The sequence below is a fragment of the Coregonus clupeaformis genome, chromosome 8, assembly GCF_020615455.1.
Source record: "Coregonus clupeaformis isolate EN_2021a chromosome 8, ASM2061545v1, whole genome shotgun sequence".
Taxonomy (NCBI): domain Eukaryota; kingdom Metazoa; phylum Chordata; class Actinopteri; order Salmoniformes; family Salmonidae; genus Coregonus; species Coregonus clupeaformis.
The window spans coordinates 45,925,764-45,946,429 of record NC_059199.1 but is presented as its reverse complement, the minus strand read 5'-3'; the positions used below and the strand labels follow the sequence as shown (position 1 = coordinate 45,946,429).

The window sequence follows — 20,666 nt, the reverse complement described above, 5'->3', positions numbered from 1 at the left end:
CCTGCCCTGAATGACGCGTCGCCACTGCACCTTTTTGAGAATGCTGTTCATTGACTACAGCTCAATGTCCAACACCATAGTGCCCTCCAACCTCATCACTAAGCTAAGAACCCTGGGATTGAACACCTCCCTCTGCAACTGGATCCTGGACTTCCTGACGGGCACCCCTAGGCAACAACACATCTGCCACGCTGACCCTCAACACGGGGGCCCTTCAGGGGTGTGTGCTTAGTCCCCTCCTGTACTCCCTGTTCACACACGACTGTTGTGCCCTCTTCACGACTGTATTGGTGTGTGTGGACCATGATAGATCCTTAGCGTACGACTCCAACACCATCATTAAGTTTGCAGACGACACGACGGTGGTAGGCCTGATCACCGACGACTATGAGACAGTCTATAGGGAGGAGGTCAGAGACCTGGCAGTGTGGTGCCAGACCAATAACCTCTCCCTCAACATCAGCAAGACAAAGGAGCTGATAGTGGACTAAAGGAAACAGAGGGCCAAGCACTCCCCCATTCACATTGACGGGGCTGTAGTGGAGCAGGTCGAGAACATCAGGTTCCTCGGTGCCTACATCTATCATGGTCCACACACCAATACAGTTGTAAAGAGGGCACAACAATGCCTCTTCCCCCTCAGGAGGCTGAAAAGATTTGGCATGGGTCCTCAGATCCTCAAAAAGTTCTACAGCTGCACCATTGAGAGCATCTTGACTGGCTGCATCACTGTTTAGTATGGGAACTGCTTGGCATCCGACCGCAAGGCGCTACAGAAGGTAGTGCGTACAGCCCAGGTACATCACTGGGGCCAAGCTCCCTGCCATCCAGGACCTCTATACCAGGTGGTGTCAGAGGAAGGCCCTAAAAATGTGTCAGACTCCAGCCACTCAAGTCATAGACTGTTCTCTCTGCTACCGCATAGCAACTGGTACCGATGCAAGTCTGGAAACAACAGGACCCTGAACAGCTTCTAACCCCAAGCCATAAAACTGCTAAATAGTTAGTCCGGGTAGCTATTTGGTTAACTAATTAACTACACTACATGACCAAAAGTATGTGGACACCCGCTCGTCGAACATCTCATTCCAAAATCATGGGCATTAATATGGAGTTGGTCCCCCCCTTTGCTGCTATAACAGCCTCCACTCATTCGTGAGGTTGGGCACTGATGTTGGGAGATTAGGCCTGGCTCGCAGTCTGCGTTCCAATTCATCCCAAAAGTGTTCGATGGGGTTGAGGTTCTTACACACCATTTCTGTATGGACCTCGCTTTATTACGTGATTCATCACTCCAGAGAACGCGTTTCCACTGCTCCAGAGTCCATTGGTGGCGAGCTTTACACCACTCCAGCCGACGCTTGGCATTGCGCATGGTGATTTAGGCTTGTGTGCGGCTGCTTGGCCATGGAGCTCCCGACAAACAGTTATTGTGCTGACGTTGCTTCCAGAGGCAGTTTTGAACTCGGTAGTGAGTGTTGCAACCCGAGGACAGAGGAGTGAGCAGGTGCTCCAGGAGCACCATAAAACGTCACATTTCATCTATCTAGTGTATGTGACAAAACAACATGTTGTTGTTTTTTTTGGGGGGGGGTGGGTCGTATAGGTCTACATCCCAAATTACAACCTATTTCCTATGTAGTGCACCAGGGCTCTGGTCAAATGTAGTGCACTATATAGGGAATAGGGTGCCATTTGGGACACAACCTAGGTCTCTCGAGTGAAACGAACCACACTATCTAGGCTACACTACCAGACCCATGAGGACAGCAGTACACAGAAACAGTGGCTCATGTCCTCATGTCATGACACAATGCACAGAAGTGCATGGGCATGCAGAGGATTGGGGTAGAGGGGAGGGCACAGAGGTGGCAGCAGTCGGCAGCTGCGCCAAGGGCTCTGTCTTTGTGTTTTCCCAGAAGCAGAACCACCCCAGTGTCCCCTGCACGGATGCCACACAGCTGGGTCACAGACGTCACCAACCCACCTACCTCGGGACCCCAGAGGGGACAGACAGAGCACCAAGGAAAGAACCATGTTTTTATATTATATACGTTAGAGAGAGATACATTAGTGGACCCAAAATGACATGGTACAGTGGTCACTGTTGGACCTTAGGTGCCTCAGGAGGCACAGAGCACCATGGATGCCCATGTTTTGATTTCATATACATTAGACAGACACTGGACCCAGATGACATGGTGCGGTGGGCGATAGGGGAATTCGTTCAGTGGAAGCGGTAGGGGGGTAAGTGAGTCAGTGAGAGTGGTAGCCAGACTACTTTGTCTCACTGTGAATACATCCAAAATGGCACCCTATTCCCTTTATAGTGCACTACTTTTGACCAAATGTAGTGCACTGTAAAGTGAATAGGGTGCCATTTGGGACTCAGTCAGAGTCTCACTGTGGCTGCATCCTGAGTCCCAGGGACAGGAGGTAATGGAAACTACTAGCTGTTTCTGTTGATGTCATGTTTTATTCATAGTTCCATGCTTTAAAGTGTGCCTTTTTGGTTCTATCAAATCAGTTTGTAGATGGGAAAAACCCTTCAGCTCTTGCTGAAATAGTATATTCTGTATTAAATTCAATATCTCCTTGTCCAGAATACAGTGTTATATTAGAATGTTCTTCACAGCTGGACTTCAGGGTCTGTATGTATAACATGTCTGAGTAGGAGTGCTGATCTAGGATCAGGTCCCCCCCTGTCCATGTTATCTTATGAATGATATAGCTCACAATTTCACCTTTGTCCTAGTATCCTCATCCATTTACCAGGTAAACCATTATCTAAAACTGTCTGTAACCACTCCGAGACAGACTTGATTGATGATTCTACAACACGTAGATCCTAAAGACCTAAATACATAAATGAGGCTAAAGTCAAAAATCTGAGGCATCCTCATATTCCTCCTAGAGTTCCAAGGGATATGAGGAGCAAGAGGTCGAGTGAGTGTGAGACAGAGGGGTGGTAAAGGTCACTAACGAAGAGAGGGCATCGCTAGTCCTTAGAGCCACCGACCCGTCTGTCCCAAACCACAAAGGTGAAGAGATTAATATTCATATGTCCGAGCTGCACCCACCTCTTCCACCCTCTCCCTTATTGTCCTCCAGGGGGGAGCCTCACAGCTGTAACCCAGGACTGGGGTTAATTGATGGGCCTGAGATTCCCTCCGTCAGGGCTGGCTGCTAGTCAGCCAGTGTAAAAGTATTAATAATGAAAAATGACGGCGCCAGTGTTTCCTCGTGCATGTAGGAAATGAGCTTCTCTTAATTAGGCCCCAGAGCTCCTTAACGTGTGTAATGAGCTTCTTCTCTCTGTGTGCTGACTGTCACAGGGCCAGAGCCGGCGCCCTCACTACACCACCACCACTGTCCATCCAGATTGGACAATGGATAGACGACACAGCTTCTCAGTTATGGTGATGGTGATAACCGGGAAAACAGGTATTCAATTATTTTGTAGTATTTTATTTTTTAGGTTAAAAACAATGTACTGAAATGCTTATGTACCGCTTATGAATGCAATATGAATGGGTTATAAATGTGTTATGAAGTCATTATGTAGGCACGGTACCCTTCAAGTAAAGTGCTTGTTCTGATATTGTGTGAAAAAGTGGTTTCCCTCTTTTATATGAGCAACCTGATCTATGCTAGAGTACATGCTATGCCCTGTATTGTCAGTTTTGGGTAGATATGGCACAGCACAGGGAATGATTCATCACAACATCACACAGGTGTCGGAGAGCGAGACAAATTAAATGTCTTTAATAGTGCAACCAACCAACCACACACTCATGGTCTGCATTCCAAATGGCACCCTATTCCCTATTTATAGTGCATTACTTTTGACTAGAGCCATATGCGCCCTGGTCAAAAGTAGTGCACTACATAGGGAATAGGGTGCCATTTGAGACCCAGCCTTAGACACCTTGTGCCATATGTACAGTGAGGGAAAAAAGTATTTGATCCCCTGCTGATTTTGTACGTTTGCCCACTGACAAAGACATGATCAGTCTATAATTTTAATGGTAGGTTTATTTGAACAGTGAGAGACAGAATAACAACAACAAAATCCAGAAAAACGCATGTCAAAAATGTTATAAATTGATTTGCATTTTAATGAGGGAAATAAGTATTTGACCCCTCTGCAAACATTACTTAGTACTTGGTGGCAAAACCCTTGTTGGCAATCACACAGGTCAGATGTTTCTTGTAGTTGGCCACCAGGTTTGCACACATCTCAGGAGGGATTTTATCCCACTCCTCTTTGCAGATCTTCTCCAAGTCATTAAGGTTTCGAGCCTGACGTTTGGCAACTCAAACCTTCAGCTCCCTCCACAGATTATCTATGGGATTAAGGTCTGGAGACTGGCTAGGCCACTCCAGGACCTTAATGTGCTTCTTCTTGAGCCATTCCTTTGTTGCCTTGGCCGTGTGTCCAAACACGGCGAGTTGAGTTGATGCCAAAGAGCTCGATTTTGGTCTCATCTGACCACAACACTTTCACCCAGTTCTCCTCTGAATCATTCAGATGTTCATTGGCAAACTTCAGACGGCCCTGTATATGTGCTTTCTTGAGCAGGGGGACCTTGCAGGCGCTGCAGGATTTCAGTCCTTCACGGCGTAGTGTGTTACCAATTGTTTTCTTGGTGACTATGGTCCCAGCTGCCTTGAGATCATTGACAAGATCCTCCCGTGTAGTTCTGGGCTGATTCCTCACTGTTCTCATGATCATTGCAACTCCACGAGGTGAGATCTTTTTTATTTTTTTATTTTTTTATTTTATTATTATTATTACTTATTTTTTTTCTGGGGGAATGGATCAGCTTAATATTGCAGATAGATTGTATCTTCTATCAATGTAATTGTCTGCATCACTTCCAATCCCCCATATTACTTTTCAACCCCACCATCCTTTCCCTACTTGGAGTAAATTAGTGAACAACAATGCCCAGGCCTCTAATTCCGGTCTATACTTACTATCTACACCTTATGGACAGAGTTAATTTTACAATAATTCTATATATATATATAAAAGAAAACATGAATCATCAGCGTACAATGACACCTTTGTTTTTAAGCCCTGTATTTCTAATCCTCTGATATTATTATTGGATCTGATTTTAATAGCTAACATCTCGATGGCCACAATAAATAGATATGCCGATAGTGGACAACCTTGTTTCACTCCTCTTGACAGTTTAAAACTTTCTGAGAAATAGCCATTATTTACTATTTTACACCTAGGGTTACTATACATGATTTTGACCCATTTTATAAGAGATTCTTCCAAATTGAAATGCTCCAGGCATTTATATATAAACCCCAGTCGAACTTTATCAAATGCCTTTTCGAAGTCTGCTATGTGAGATCTTGCATGGAGCCCCAGGCCGAGGGAGATTGACAGTTATTTTGTGTTTGTTCCATTTGCGAATAATCGCACCAACTGTTGTCACCTTCTCACCAAGCTGCTTGGCGATGGTCTTGTAGCCCATTCCAGCCTTGTGTAGGTCTACAATCTTGTCCCTGACATCCTTGGAGAGCTCTTTGGTCTTGACCATGGTGGAGAGTTTGGAATCTGATTGATTGATTGCTTCTGTGGACAGGTGTCTTTTATACAGGTAACAAGCTGAGATTAGTGTGCTCCTAATCTCAGCTCGTTACCTGTATAAAAGACACCTGGGAGCCAGAAATCTTTCTGATTGAGAGGGGGTCAAATACTTATTTCCCTCATTAAAATGCAAATCAATTTATAACATTTTTTACATGCTTTTTTCTGGATTTTTTGGTTGTTACTCTGTCTCTCACTGTTCAAATAAACCTACCATTAAAATTATAGACTGATAATTTCTTTGTCAGTGGGCAAACGTACAAAATCAGCAGGGGATCAAATACTTTTCCCCCTCACTGTAGATGGGTTTCTATAAAACATAAGAAGACCTGGGGCTAATGTTTTAAACATATCCCATATCTCGCTGCATGCATGTATGAGTGGAAATGAAACATGGCCATAAACCACTACACACTCTCCCTGACACGGAACACAGAACATGCTCTGTGTGTTTTAGCATGCGCCACATGTATGCTGCTTGCATGCTTCATAACCGGTTGCTGCGCTGGGCTCCGATGCATCAGCGAGCAGCCTCAATGGCGCGCTTGTATGTTGCTATCGCATGGTAAAGAAAGTCACCTATCACTTTCAATACTGCGTAGAGTGAGACGGACCGACACAATATGCTACTGTTGTTTAGCATGTTCTGCCTGAGGCTGCATGTGTCGTTTACGGTTCATATATCTGCGACAAGTCACATCCAATATATTCTAATTCATATCAAAAATATGGAGTGGAGGGTTGTTGGTAGTGGTAGTTTGCATTTAAAGTTTGGTCCCTTGGATTTTTACGTATCTGTGTGCAAGCAGCTGTGTAAAGTGGAGTGAAGTTGAGAGATGTTCTCCGTCTTGGTTATCATGACAGATGTTCACACACATGTATCATGACAGATGTGCCACTAGGTGACAACAGGAAGAGAGATGGTGCAGCTTCTTGAGACGAGTGGTTTCTGTGCAACACCCTGCTACACCCGCAATAATAATGTGTACCTCCCAGCCAATCTACCATTACAATTTACCACCCTGGAAGAGAGTGTTTGCTTAGCAAATATATAATAATAATAATAATAATGAGAGTGAGTGAATGAGTGAGTGAGTGAGTGAGTGAGTGAGTGAGAGAGAGAGAGAGAGAGTAGCTGATCACTGCAGAACTGAGGTTGATCCCGTGTTGCTAAAGGAAATGATAGGCCTTGTTCTGAGACTGTAGTTCTGAAATGAGATCTTATCCACCCCCCTCCCCTTCTCATCACTCCTTCTCCCCCTTGCCCAAAACATCATTACAGGGCTCATGGAGATGACATTTCCAGGGAGTGAGAGGGAAGAAAAGAAATACACACACACCAAATCCATTATGGAGACATCACTGATAATAGGATTACTCTCCCACTCTCCAGCGCCAAGGCCCGGGCAAAGTGGCCGTAATTGACTAATAATCAGTCCTCATCATTATCGCTCCCAGCTAAATCTTTCCCCTCCACTACTCTGCCAGCTACTCCATACAGAGGGGATATAGACAACACACATGGACACACTCGGCCCAGCAGCAACACTACTTCCAATTCATTGGCATTCAGGCCAGGCCTGGGTGGGCCTTAGCCCGACCGTAGACAGGCAGGCAGGGGGTCAGTAGCTGAGGGTCTGGGCCAAGCCAGGTGGTGGCTGCTCCAACCAGGGGCGACCCAGGTGGTGGCTGCTCCAACCAGGGTCGACCCAGGTAGTGCCTGCTCCAACCAGGGTCGACCCAGGTGGTGGCTGCTCCAACCAGGGTCGACCCAGGTGGTGGCTGCTCCAACCAGGGTCGACCCAGCAACTTGGCCTCGGGGGTGTTGGGGGTGAGGCCCAACATGTGTGGCCATCTGGCCCAGGTCTGATTGGAGGAGCAGGGGTCTCTGGGTGGAGGAGAGGGTGTGGGGTGGGTGTTATTGGGTTCTTGGTGTGTGTGTGTGTCAGGGTGGTGTGTGGCTGTGTGTGCGTATGTGTGGCAGGGAGGTGTGTGTGTGGGGGGGGGGGGGCAGAGACCTGTCACTCTGTGTCAGAGTGAGGACAGCTCAGACTGGCAGGGGCAGATAGGTTACTGACCAACAGCTGTTGAACAGGCTAGGTGAGAGATGCGTGTGTGTGTTTTTGTATTTGTGTGAGTGCAGGCGTGCGTGCGTAATTAAGTGTGATGAAGTCAATCTAGCAAGGATTCCACTCCACTTCACTATATTAGCCATATTGGATAGAACTGTTTGTTATTAAATGTAGCAGCCAGAAACCTTTGATATGTACATTATACTGTATGACTAAACTCTATGTGCATGTATAGTATGATGTTAGTGGGAGACTATCGTTGCCTAAGCGAGTCGTCTGACCAGTTGAAGTAGTGCTGCTACTTCTCAGTCTGTGGGCGCGGTGCCAGGAAGCCTCTCTGCCTGGTGTGTCCTCTCTGCGGCGGGTATGAGAGGAGACTGGCATATGGTGGAGCAGCACCCTGAGATTGTTAATCAGCACGGTTTCATTAGCTTCACCTCTAATAGGTCCTATCTGATGAGTTTACAATGCATTATGCATCACACGCGCGCACATTTATGCACGCACGCGCACACACACACACACACACACACACACACACACACACACACACACACACACACACACACACACACACACACACACACACACACACACATGCCTTCACACGCACACACCATGTAATAGGGAGCCTATTCTGTGTATATGGACCTTTTTTCATGGAGGCCAGGCTAGGCAGGTACAGCTGTAACCCATTCATCACACCTTTCCTCTGGGCATGTGGACCACCTGAGTGGGGCCTAACCTTGGCCTTGGCTGCTGGGTGCGAGGCTGAGCCAAGATTCCTGGCATGGCTGGCTGCAGGGAAGCAGGCTTGGAAACAGGAAAGAGAAACATGTAGTGAGGCAAGCAGGTTTTCTTATCAAGTTGTAAGCTTATGAATAGATATTTTTCATTTACAAAATCTATAACAAAAGCTCAAATAGGATCGGAAAAAGTAGTAGTAGGATGTTCAGTGTGAGGGATTTATCTTTGTTGTTTGTGGGAGTTTCAGCGGCCTGTGTGGTCCTTCGGTTACAGCTTCTGACCCCAGCATACATGTATGCCAGAGTTGGCATGGGTTCATTCCGGCCCACTGCTTTTTGACTCCCCCTCTCCCCATCTCCCCCATTTTCCCAACACTTTTCTATCTCTTCAATAAAGCAAAAAAATTACGAAAGGAGTGGGACTGCCCCACTTCTTAAAATGTTCTTTAAAAAAAGAGGGAGTTTGGATTCTGATTAAGGGACAAGTCAGTTGGGAGCAAGTGTTAATCAAGAATGTGGTTGATCATTTGCTCCAGAACATTCTCTCCTTAATTCTAGAACTATGTCCTGTGAAGACCTTACCTGTGTTCCAAATTTCACGCTATTCCCTCAGTGATCACTAGAAATAGACAGCGATTTCGGACATTCGAAAAGGTCCTGGGAACATCAATAGAAGCCTTCCTTTGCGCTCACTAAAAAACAGACAGATTCCCTATATAGTGCATTGCTTTTGACCAGGGCCCATAGAGCTCTGGTCAAAAGTAGTGCACTATGTTCTTTAGAGAATAGGGTGCCATTTGGAACGTAACCCATGTCAGAATAGAACAATAATTGCCAGCCCTCGCCAGCCACGCTTATGCAGATCTTAGGAAGTGATCTGAGGTTTGTTTTCCAAGAAAGTAGCCTATAAAAGATGAATCTGATATGATAGTCAAACATTTACGTCGGGCATCTAAGAGGAGTGTTTTGATCAAATAGATTGTATCGAATCAAATTTACAGACATGCTTTCAGGGAGTTAGATGTCATCCACAAATCAAACAAACTATGGATCAAACACGAACACCCTGCACCCTGTGATCAGATTGTCCCCTGTAGCTCAGTTGGTAGAGCATGGCGCTTGCAACGCCAGGGTTGTGGGTTCGTTTCCCACGGGGGGCCAGTATGAAAATGTATGCACTCACTAACTGTAAGTCGCTCTGGATAAGAGCGTCTGCTAAATGACTAAAATGTAAATGTAAATAAGCACTGTAACACTAACGTGACGTCATCGACTCTCACGACCAATAGACACACTCAACAAATACTAATTTAATACCACTCCTCAGTATATTTACAAGTGGTAACACATTGGGGAAAGCTCAATATCCGATCTTCCACTTTGTAATCAACATCGATTCCAGCTTACTAGCCATAAATGTAACAAATAATACTATAAACAGTATATCATTAAACTCTTCTAGTCAGAATAATTCCTTAAGAGTCTATAAACAGTATATCATTAAACTCTTTCTAGTCAGCAACAATGAGGATTGAGGACCCCACAGGTATACAGCGAGCCATAACAGGTCATATATGTGTTTGTGTACGTGAGAACAGGTTCTCTATGCTTAAAAGTGACCAGTTGAAACCAGAAACAGTGGAGAAAAGTGGAGTTGATTGGAGGGCCTCTTTCAGTAATCGTTGAGAAACGATCGAGGTCTGCCCATGTGTAATAACTCTCTTCCTGCTTTGCCTCTACCTCTATGAGGGGTTAGTAGCTGGTAGCCCGATGAGAGAGTGTAATTGTTTGTGATTCCGTATTCCACCCCGGAGTAGCCGCTATTAACCTCATCACTAAGGGAAACAATTGCATCTGTGATTGATATCCCCCAAACTAATAAACAGGCTGAGGGGCAGCAGCTGGGGATCTGTAGTCTGTAAAACATAACATTAGTGACACAGGCAGACAGGCAGGCTAGTGATGCCTGGGTTGACTCATAACCCGCAGTCCCTCTGGTTATTTCCCTGGGTTGACTCATAACCCGCAGTCCCTCTGGTTATTTCCCTGGGTTGACTCATAACCCGCAGTCCCTCTGGTTATTTCCGTGGGGCGGGTGGGTTTACACCTCATGTCCACCAGATGTGTCAAACTCTTTGCATTCCAGCGGAAGTCATTCATTGTCAATGGAGCAGTCCGCAACTCCACGTTGGGGATGCCGCACTAGGCTGCGGTGCATTCTGTGTACCGCATGTGTTCAATATTCAATAAGTACAGACAGACTCCAACTAGCTAGCTTGTATCTTGATGAAAGCGAAGCACAGGTGCATCAAGTACAGAAAATGCAGGCTAGACATCCTGCGAAGCAAAACGCATATGCATCTGGTGGGCATCGGGTGTTAGGGTAATGAAATATTGTGTGGATGAAGGTCGGGTGGGTGGCGGGCGGGTTGTGTAAAGAGAAAACTATGCATTCCAAATCAATAAATGTATAATTATTGTGCAATTCATATCTATAGATTACATTGAGGTTTTTCTTTCATTATTTTTATCTGGCGTTAGTGCGTTGGTCTAAGCCTAAGCTTTAGGGCCTAACTGTGCGCGCGCCAAATACACGCCAATTGCCAAATGTTTTTGGGAACTTGGGCAGAAAAGGTTAACATCGATCCACTGAGGCAAAAAGGACAATGTCAGAGTTTGTTTGTGAAAGATTTTATATGTGATGATGAGTATAGCCTGAGCAATGGAGCAAATGGAGCAGCTGCACCTCCACTTTCAAAATAGGGGTGCATGATCAATATCCATTGGGTAATATGTCATTTTCAATGATTAGTAATGTTTTGAGCTATTCTGTATGTAAAAACTATTGGTCACTAAATCCGTCTAGAAGGACCATGTAAAAAACGGTTGGCTGGTATGCCCTCACCCGTCTGAGCGGTCGGCTGTGAATGCCCTCACCCGCTATATACTTAAAACTGATTGGTTTGGTTCTGTCCTCTATAGTGCTGTCCGGTTAGAACATGATGTTGAGGCCCATCACTGTACTCTTGATAGTCACCACCAGACACAGCTGTTTCCTTTGAAGATGTTTATATGATTTTGGTAATCCGAATGACTTGGAATCTTACTGTTGTGGTTCTACAAGACAAAGATATGCACACGTAAACAGTATTAGTTAATGATTATAACTATGCAATATACATATGTACATTAATAAATGGCAAATGGCATTACACTTACAACATGTCTACAAAGGGCTTTAAACACAGCATTAATATAAACATAAACTTAAACATTCACCTTTTGGAGAGAGAGAAACTAATTCAACATTTATGGCACACTCTCGCTCCAGCCTTGTGTAAGAATCTGCCAGGCTGAGACCTTATCAGATCTGCCCTAGCGCCACAGGGTCATAAATTACACTGCGCATGAGCAAGCTCCAAGAACTGTCTGGGATGACTAGAAGCTTGCCCATGGCAGCGCAATAAAACACCTTAATAAAGGCCACTATGGAAAACGCTGTGGTAGCGTGTGCATGCAAAATACTATGTTTATCAATACAACAATTAAACCGCTTCTGCAAAAGTACTTGTGCAACCAATGCAATAATAACAATTATGGCAGTACAGAATAATTCTACATATGATAAACAATACGCAAAGCAGCATTGGCAACTCTAACATTAATGAATACTAACAGCCATACAGTAGGACATATGGCTGAAACTTATCAAAGTAACATGAAGTAATTAGCGGTAATAACCTCTTACTACACAGCATGTAAAAACCCCAATAAACCCCCCTGCAACTTACATTTTGATGCATGCACAACATTCAGACATTCGTGTTACTGTCGACAATAAAAAGTACTCAGAAACATGCGTCTTCTCCCTTCGGATGACGATAACACTCTGACCTGAGTGGGCGGGTGCAGTGTCCAGATGCGGATTTCCAGGGTTGGCAGGGTTATGATGGGTGAGGGATAACTAAGGTAGGCTGAGCAGCAAAACTAATGGGACTTAAGGGAAACTGAAGTGACTGTGAGGGGAAGTTAGGTACAGAGGAGTGGAGCAGGATGGCCTTTTTTACACTGTAATAAAATAGATATGTTCATTTTATAACAGTACCAGTCAGAAGTTTGGACACACCTACTCATTCAAGGGTTTTTCTTTATTTTTACTATTTTCTACATTGTAGAATAATAGTGAAGACATAAACTATGAAATAACACAGATGGAATCATGTAGTAACCAAAAAAGTGTTAAACAAATCAAAATATATTTTAGATTTTTCAAAGTAGCCACCCTTTGCCTTGATGACAGCTTTGCACACTCTTGGCATTCTCTCAACCAGCTTTATGAGGAATGCTTTTCCAACAGTCTTGAAGGAGTTCCCACATATGCTGAGCACTTGTTGGCTGCTTTTCCTTCACTCTGCAGTCCAACTCATCCCAAACCATCTCAATTGGGTTGAGGTCGGGTGATTGTGGAGGCCAGGTCATCTAATGCAGCACTCCATCACTCTCGTTATTGGTCAAATAGCCCTTACACAGCCTGGAGGTGTGTTGGGACATTGCCCTGTTGAAAACAAATGATAGTCCCACTAAGAGAAAACCAGATGGGATGGCGTATCGCTGCAGAATGCTGTTGTAGCCATGCTGGTTAAGTGTGCCTTGAATTCTAAATAAATCACAGACAGTGTCACCAGCAAAGCTTCCCCACACCATCACACCACCTCCTCCATGCTTCACAGTGGGAACCACACATGCGGAGATCATCCGCACGGTTGGAACCAAAAATCATCAGACCAAAGGACAGATTTCCACCGGTCTAATGTCCATTGCTCGTGGTTCTTGGCTTAAGCAAGTCTCTTCTTCTGATTGGTGTCCTTTAGTAGTGGTTTCTTTGCAGCAATTCGACCATGAAGGCCTGATTCACGCAGTCTCCTCTGAACAGTTGATGTTGAGATGTGTCTGTTACTTGGACTCTGTGAAGCATTTATGTGGGCTGCAATCTGAGGTGCAGTTAACTCTAATGAACTTATCCTCTGCAGAAGAGGTAACTCTGGGTCTTCCTTTCCTGTGGCGGTCCTCATGAGAGCCAGTTTCATAATAGCGCTTGATGGTTTTTGAGACTGCACTTGAAGAAATGTTCAAAGTTCTTGAAATGTTCTGGATTGACGGTCTTAAAGTAGTGATGGACTGTCGTTTCTCTTTGCTTATTTGAGCTGTTCTTGCCATAATATGGACTTGGTCTTTTACCAAATAGGGCTATCTTCTGTATACCACCTCTACCTTGTCACAACACAACTGATTGGTTCAAACGCATTAAGAAGGAAAGAAATTCCACAAATTAACTTCTAACAAGGCAGACCTGTTAATTGAAATGCATTCCAGGTGACTACCTCATGAATCTGGTTGAGAGAATGCCAAGAATGTGCAATGCTGTCAAGGTAAAGGGTGGCTACTTTGAAGAATCTCAAATATATTTTGATTTGTTTAACACTTTTGGTTACTACATGTGTTGTTTCATAGTTCTGATGTATTCACTATTATTCTAAAATGTAGAAAATAGTAAAAATAAAGAAAAACCCTTGAATGAGTAGGTGTGTCCAAACTTTTTACTGGTACTGTATGATATAATAATTAACAGATTGCATTTTGCACCCCCTCCCCCTGATGCCTCAAGATTAATGGTTTTGATCACTGGAAAGTGTAGCTTTTTCCCGCGCACCACTGTTTTGTTGCAGTGCCATTAGAAAGCAGCAGTTGCACCACTGGTGTTTAAATGAGAAGGCACCTGCAAAATACACTGCTCAAAAAAATAAAGGGAACACTTAAACAACACATCCTAGATCTGAATGAATGAAATAATCTTATTAAATACTTTTTTCTTTACATAGTTGAATGTGCTGACAACAAAATCACACAAAAATTATCAATGGAAATCAAATTTATCAACCCATGGAGGTCTGGATTTGGAGTCACCCTCAAAATTAAAGTGGAAAACCACACTACAGGCTGATCCAACTTTGATGTAATGTCCTTAAAACAAGTCAAAATGAGGCTCAGTAGTGTGTGTGGCCTCCACGTGCCTGTATGACCTCCCTACAACGCCTGGGCATACTCCTGATGAGGTGGCGGATGGTCTCCTGAGGGATCTCCTCCCAGACCTGGACTAAAGCATCTGCCAACTCCTGGACAGTCTGTGGTGCAACGTGGCGTTGGTGGATGGAGCGAGACATGATGTCCCAGATGTGCTCAATTGGATTCAGGTCTAGGGAACGGGCGGGCCAGTCCATAGCATCAATGCCTTCCTCTTGCAGGAACTGCTGACACACTCCAGCCACATGAGGTCTAGCATTGTCTTGCATTAGGAGGAACCCAGGGCCAACCGCACCAGCATATGGTCTCACAAGGGGTCTGAGGATCTCATCTCGGTACCTAATGGCAGCACATGGAGGGCTGTGCGGCCCCCCAAAGAAATGCCACCGCACACCATGACTGACCCACCGCCAAACCGGTCATGCTGGAGGATGTTGCAGGCAGCAGAACGTTCTCCACGGCGTCTCCAGACTCTGTCACGTCTGTCACATGTGCTCAGTGTGAACCTGCTTTCATCTGTAGCACAGGGCGCCAGTGGCGAATTTGCCAATCTTGGTGTTCTCTGGCAAATGCCAAACGTCCTGCACGGTGTTGGGCTGTAAGCACAACCCCCACCTGTGGACGTCGGGCCCTCATAGCACCCTCATGGAGTCTGTTTCTGACCGTTTGAGCAGACACATGCACATTTGTGGCCTGCTGGAGGTCATTTTGCAGGGCTCTGGCAGTGCTCCTCCTGCTCCTCCTTGCACAAAGGCGGAGGTAGCGGTCCTGCTGCTGGGTTGTTGCCCTCCTACGGCCTCCTCCACGTCTCCTGATGTACTGGCCTGTCTCCTGGTAGCGCTTCCATGCTCTGGACACTAAGCTGACAGACACAGCAAACCTTCTTGCCACAGCTCGCATTGATGTGCCATCCTGGATGAGCTGCACTACCTGAGCCACTTGTGTGGGTTGTAGACTCCGTCTCATGCTACCACTAGAGTGAAAGCACCGCCAGCATTCAAAAGTGACCAAAACATCAGCCAGGAAGCATAGGAACTGAGAAGTGGTCTGTGGTCACCACCTGCAGAACCACTTCTTTATTGGGGGTGTCTTGCTAATTGCCTATAATTTCCACCTGTTGTCTATTCCATTTGCACAACAGCATGTGACATTTATTGTCAATCAGTGTTGCTTCCTAAGTGGACAGTTTGATTTCACAGAAGTGTGATTGACTTGGAGTTACATTGTGTTGTTTAAGTGTTCCCTTTATTTTTTTGAGCAGTGTATAATAGTTTATCTATTTTGTTGTGCTGTTGTTTCATTTGTATCGTTGTTTCATCATCATGTCTGATGCACTCAGGGTGTTGTGACATATCATTTGAGTGGCATGCACCACAAGCAAATTCATTGTTATTTCACTTTGTCTGTTGAGTGATGATGAGTACGGGCACGTCTGATTAGGCTTCGGGCTATCGCAACCTCTGGCTCCAAGTAGCCTTCCTTCAGCCTACCAAAGGTTGGTTGCGCCTTTGCAGAAAACCAGATGTCTGGTATAGCTCACAGGCTATCAATGAGTAGCTTACAATTAGATACTGATATAAATAAATAATAAAAAGTTGTAAAAAGTGATTTATTTAAATATTTTCTACATTGTAGAATAACAATCACTCACAAAGACAAGGGGAACAGAGGGAACACTTATACACATACTAATTAGGGGAATGAGCACCAGGTGTGTGTGATTGACAAGACATGACAAGTGGAGTGATGAGAATGGGATTGGCAGTAGCTAGTACTCCGGTGACGACGAATGCCGAAGCATACCCGAACCAGGAGGGGTGCAGCCTCGGCGGAAGTCGTGACAGTACCCCACCCCCCCATGACGCGCGGCTCCAGCAGTGCGCCGACCCCGGCCTCGGGGACGGCCAGGAGGACGCGGAGCAGGGCGAGTCGGATAGCGACGGTGGAAATCCCTCAACAGGCAGGGATCGAGGATGTCCCGCCTTGGGACCCAGCACCGTTCCTTCAGACTGTACCCCTCCCACTCCTCGAGATACTGAAGGCCCCCCACCCGACGCCTCGAATCCAGGATGGAACGGACCGAGGACGCCTGGGCCCCCTCAATGTCCAGAGGAGGTGGAGGAACCTCCTGCACCTCAGACTCCTGGAGTGGACCAGCTACTACCGGCCTGAGGAGAGACACATGAAACGAGGGGTTAATACGGTAATCAGGGGGGAGTAACAACCTGTATGTCACCTCGTTTATTCTCCTCAGGACTTTAAACGGCCCCACAAACCGCAGGCTCAGCTTCCGGCAGGGCAGGCGGAGGGGCAGATTCCGGGTTGAGAGCCAGACCCGATCCCCCGGTACGAACACCGGAGCCTCCCTGCGGTAGCGGACAGCGTTGGCCTTCTGACGACGCACGGCGCGCTGGAGGCGAACGTGGACAGCGTCCCAAGTCTCCTCCGCGCGCCGAAACCAGTCATCCACCGCAGGAGCCTCGCTCTGGCTCTGGTGCCACAGTGCCAGGACCGGTTGGTAACCTAAAACACATTGGAAGGGTGTTAGGTTAGTGGAGGAGTGGCGGAGAGAGTTCTGAGCATATTCTGTCCATGGCAGGAACACCGACCACTCTCCCGGCCGGTTCTGACAGTAGGTCCGCAGGAACCTACCCACATCTTGATTCACCCTCTCCACCTGCCCATTATTCTCGGGGTGGAATCCAGAGGTCAGGCTGACCGAGACCCCCAGGCGTTCCATGAACGCCTTCCAGACTCTAGACGTGAACTGGGGACCTCGGTTGGACACTATATCCTCTGGTACCCCGTAGTACCGGAAGACGTGAGTAAACAGAGCCTCCGCAGTTTGTAGGGCCGTGGGGAGACCGGGCAGAGGAAGGAGGCGGCAGGACTTTGAAAAGCGGTCCACAACGACCAGGATAGTGGTGTTACCTTGGGAGGGGGGAAGATCAGTGAGAAAATCTATACTCAGACCTATATACCGCTGGCGCAGGGACTCAGTGACGTGTATTTCCATAGCCTTCGTTTCAGCCTGCGACAGGGGATACACATGACTCCTGGGAGGTACAGCGTCTACCCGAAGGTTTATCGCGCAATCCCCCTCCTGATGAGGTGGTAATTTAGTCGCTTGCGTCTTGGAAAACGTGAGCGCCAGATCATGGTATTCGGGGGGAATGCGCACGGTGGGGGTACCGTCTGGACTTTCCACCGTGGTCACACAAACGGAAACACCTAGACACCTACCCGGACACTCACGCGACCACCCCGTAAGAACCCTCTGCGGCCATGAGAAATTGGGGTTGTGAAGGGCTAACCACGGGATACCCAAGACTACAGGGTAAGCAGGAGACTCAATAATCATAAAGGTGATCTGCTCAACATGTGTCTCCTGCGTAATCATGGTGACTGGTACAGTAACTTCCTTAACCAACCCGGACCCTAATGGTCGACTATCTAGTGCTCTGATGGGGAGTGGAATGGTTAGGGGAACCAATGAAATGCCTTGACGGTGTGCAAATGCCCTGTCCATAAAATTCCCAGCTGCGCCTGAATCAACTAGCGCCTTACACTGGGAACCTACTAAGTGATCTGGAAAGGAGATAGATAAAGTACAGTGTGCCGCAAAGGGCTCTGAACACGTTTGGTGTTCGTTACCTGGGGTGATGCGTGAGTACCCTGCCTACCGCCTCCAGACCCAAAAGAACGTTGACTGCGACGTGAGGTGGATTGTCCCTTCGTGCCACCAGAGTGGCACTGTTGCTGTCCTCCTGCACTCTCTCGACCGGCGGCTCCCCCCAGCTCCATCTGCTCGGGGTCAGTCGTCCGGAGTGGGAACGAGCAGACCCCTACCAGGACGTCCTCTGGCTGCTAGCAGATTGTCCAGCCGGATGGCCATGTCCACCAGTTGGGAGAACGATAGCATGGCATCCCGGCAGGCTAGCTCCCGTCGGACGTCCTCCCTAAGGTGGCACCGGAAATGGTCGATCAGGGCCCGCTCGTTCCACCCGGACCCCGCTGCCAGCGTCCGGAACTCCAGCGCATAGTCCTGAGCGGTCCTCGTCCCCTGCCTCAGATGAACCAGTCTTTCGCCCGCCTCTTGACCCTCAGGCGGGTGATCAAAAACTGCCCGAAAGAAGCGAACTCTAACGCGCTACCACCCTCGTTCCACACCACGTTGGCCCACTCCAGGGCTCTCCCACAAAGGCAGGAAATGAGGACGGATACCTTCTCCCGCTCCCGGGGTGCCGGCCTGATGCTGGAGAAATACAGCTCGAGTTGGAGCATAAATCCCTTACATTGTGCTGCAGTCCCATCAAACGCCGGTGGCCGGATATCTGGATCCCTCCAGGGGCTGGGGTGTAGGTGGCTGGATCCAGCTGACCAGCTGGTCTCGATAGATCGGGTCCTCTCCTCTCCAGGCGTTCTACTACCTGAAGAACCCGATCCATCACTTCCCCCAAGCTGGCCAGCATTGAGGAGTGCTCATGGACCCTTTCCACAACTCCAGGCATGCGGTCTTCTCCTGCTGACTCCATTCAGCGGGTGAGTGATTCTGTGACGAGGTGTGAAGGAAGGAGTCAGGCGCAGGAGGTAAAATACCGAAGTCCAGAGTTTATTCCGTTTACATAAATCAAACGCTCCAAGCGTCAAAACGAAACTAACAAGGGAAAACATCCACCTTGGCATAAACACTAAGAATAGTAGCTCAACCGACAGCTACACGCTCTCACAACAAACAATCACTCACAAAGACAAGGGGAACAGAGGGAACACTTATACACATACTAATTAGGGGAATGAGCACCAGGTGTGTGTGATTGACAAGACAAGTGGAGTGATGAGAATGGGATCGGCAGTAGCTAGTACTCCGGTGAAGACGAACGCCGAAGCCTTCCCGAACCAGGAGGGGGGGCAGCCTCGGCGGAAGTTGTGACAATTTGGTAAAAGACATATTATGGCAAGAACAGCTCAAATAAGCAAAGAGAACCAACAGTCCATCATTACTTTAAGACATGAAGGTCAGTCAATATGGAAAACTTCAAGAACTTTCAAAGTTTCTTGAAGTGCAGTCTCAAAAACCATCAAGCACTATGAAGAAACTGGCTCTCATGAGGACCGCCACAGGAATGGAAGACCCAGAGTTACCTCTGTTGCAGAGGATAAGTTCATTAGAGTTACCAGCCTCAGAAATTGCAGCCCAAATAAATGCTTCACGGAGTTGAAGTAACAGACACATCTCAACATCAACTGTTCAGTGGGGACTGTGTGAAATCAGGCCTTCATGGTCAAATTGCTGCAAAGAAACCACTACTAAAGGACACCAATAAGAAGAAGAGACTTGCTTGGGCCAAGAAACACAAGCAATGAACATTAGACGGTGGAAATTTGTCCTTTGGTCTTGAGTCCAAATTTGAGATTTTTGATTCCAACTGCTGTGTCTTTGTGAGAAGCGGTGTGGGTGAACGGATGATCGCCGCATGTGTGGTTCCCACCATAAAGCATGGAGGAGGAGGTGTTATGGTGTAGTGGTGCATTGCTGGTGACACAGTCTGTGATTGATTTAGAATTAAAGGTACACTTAACCATCATTCCTATCACTGCATTCTGCAGCGATACGCCATCTCGTCTGGTTTGGGCTTAGTGGGACTATCATTTGTTTTTCAACAGGACAGTGACCCAACACACCTCCAGGCTGTGTAAGGGCTATTTGACCAAGAAGGAGAGTGATGGAGTGCTGCATCAGATGACCTGGCCTCCACAATCACCCGACCTCAACCCAATTGAGATGGTTTGGGATGAGTCGGACCGCAGAGTGAAGGAAAAACAGCCAACAGGTGCTCAGCATATGTGGGAACTCCTTCAAGACTTTTGGAAAAGCATTCCAGGTGAAGCTGGTTGAGTGAATGTCAAGAGTGTGCAAAGCTGTCATCAAGGCAAAGGGTGGCTATTTGAAGAATCTCAAATACAAATTTGATTAAAAAATTGTTTAAAATAGAAATTATTTGTTTAACCCTTTTTTGTTACTACATGATTCCATATGTGTTATTTCATAGTTTTGATGTCTTCACTATTATTCTACAATGTAGAAAATAATAAAAAATAAAGAAAAACCCCGGTCCGTAAAACATCTTTGCTGCGCAAGAGAAGCAGAAATTA

At 46.7% G+C, this 20,666-nt stretch overlaps 1 long non-coding RNA gene across 1 annotated transcript in view; it reads left to right on the top strand.

Moving 5' to 3' along the window:
- Positions 1-2,998: 2,998 nt before the first annotated feature.
- Positions 2,999-20,666, top strand: part of LOC121571832 — a 56,736-nt gene continuing 39,068 nt past the window's right edge. The window contains exon 1 of the long non-coding RNA XR_006001770.1: positions 2,999-3,444. This is a non-coding gene — a long non-coding RNA (uncharacterized LOC121571832). The remainder of the gene's footprint in view (positions 3,445-20,666) is intronic.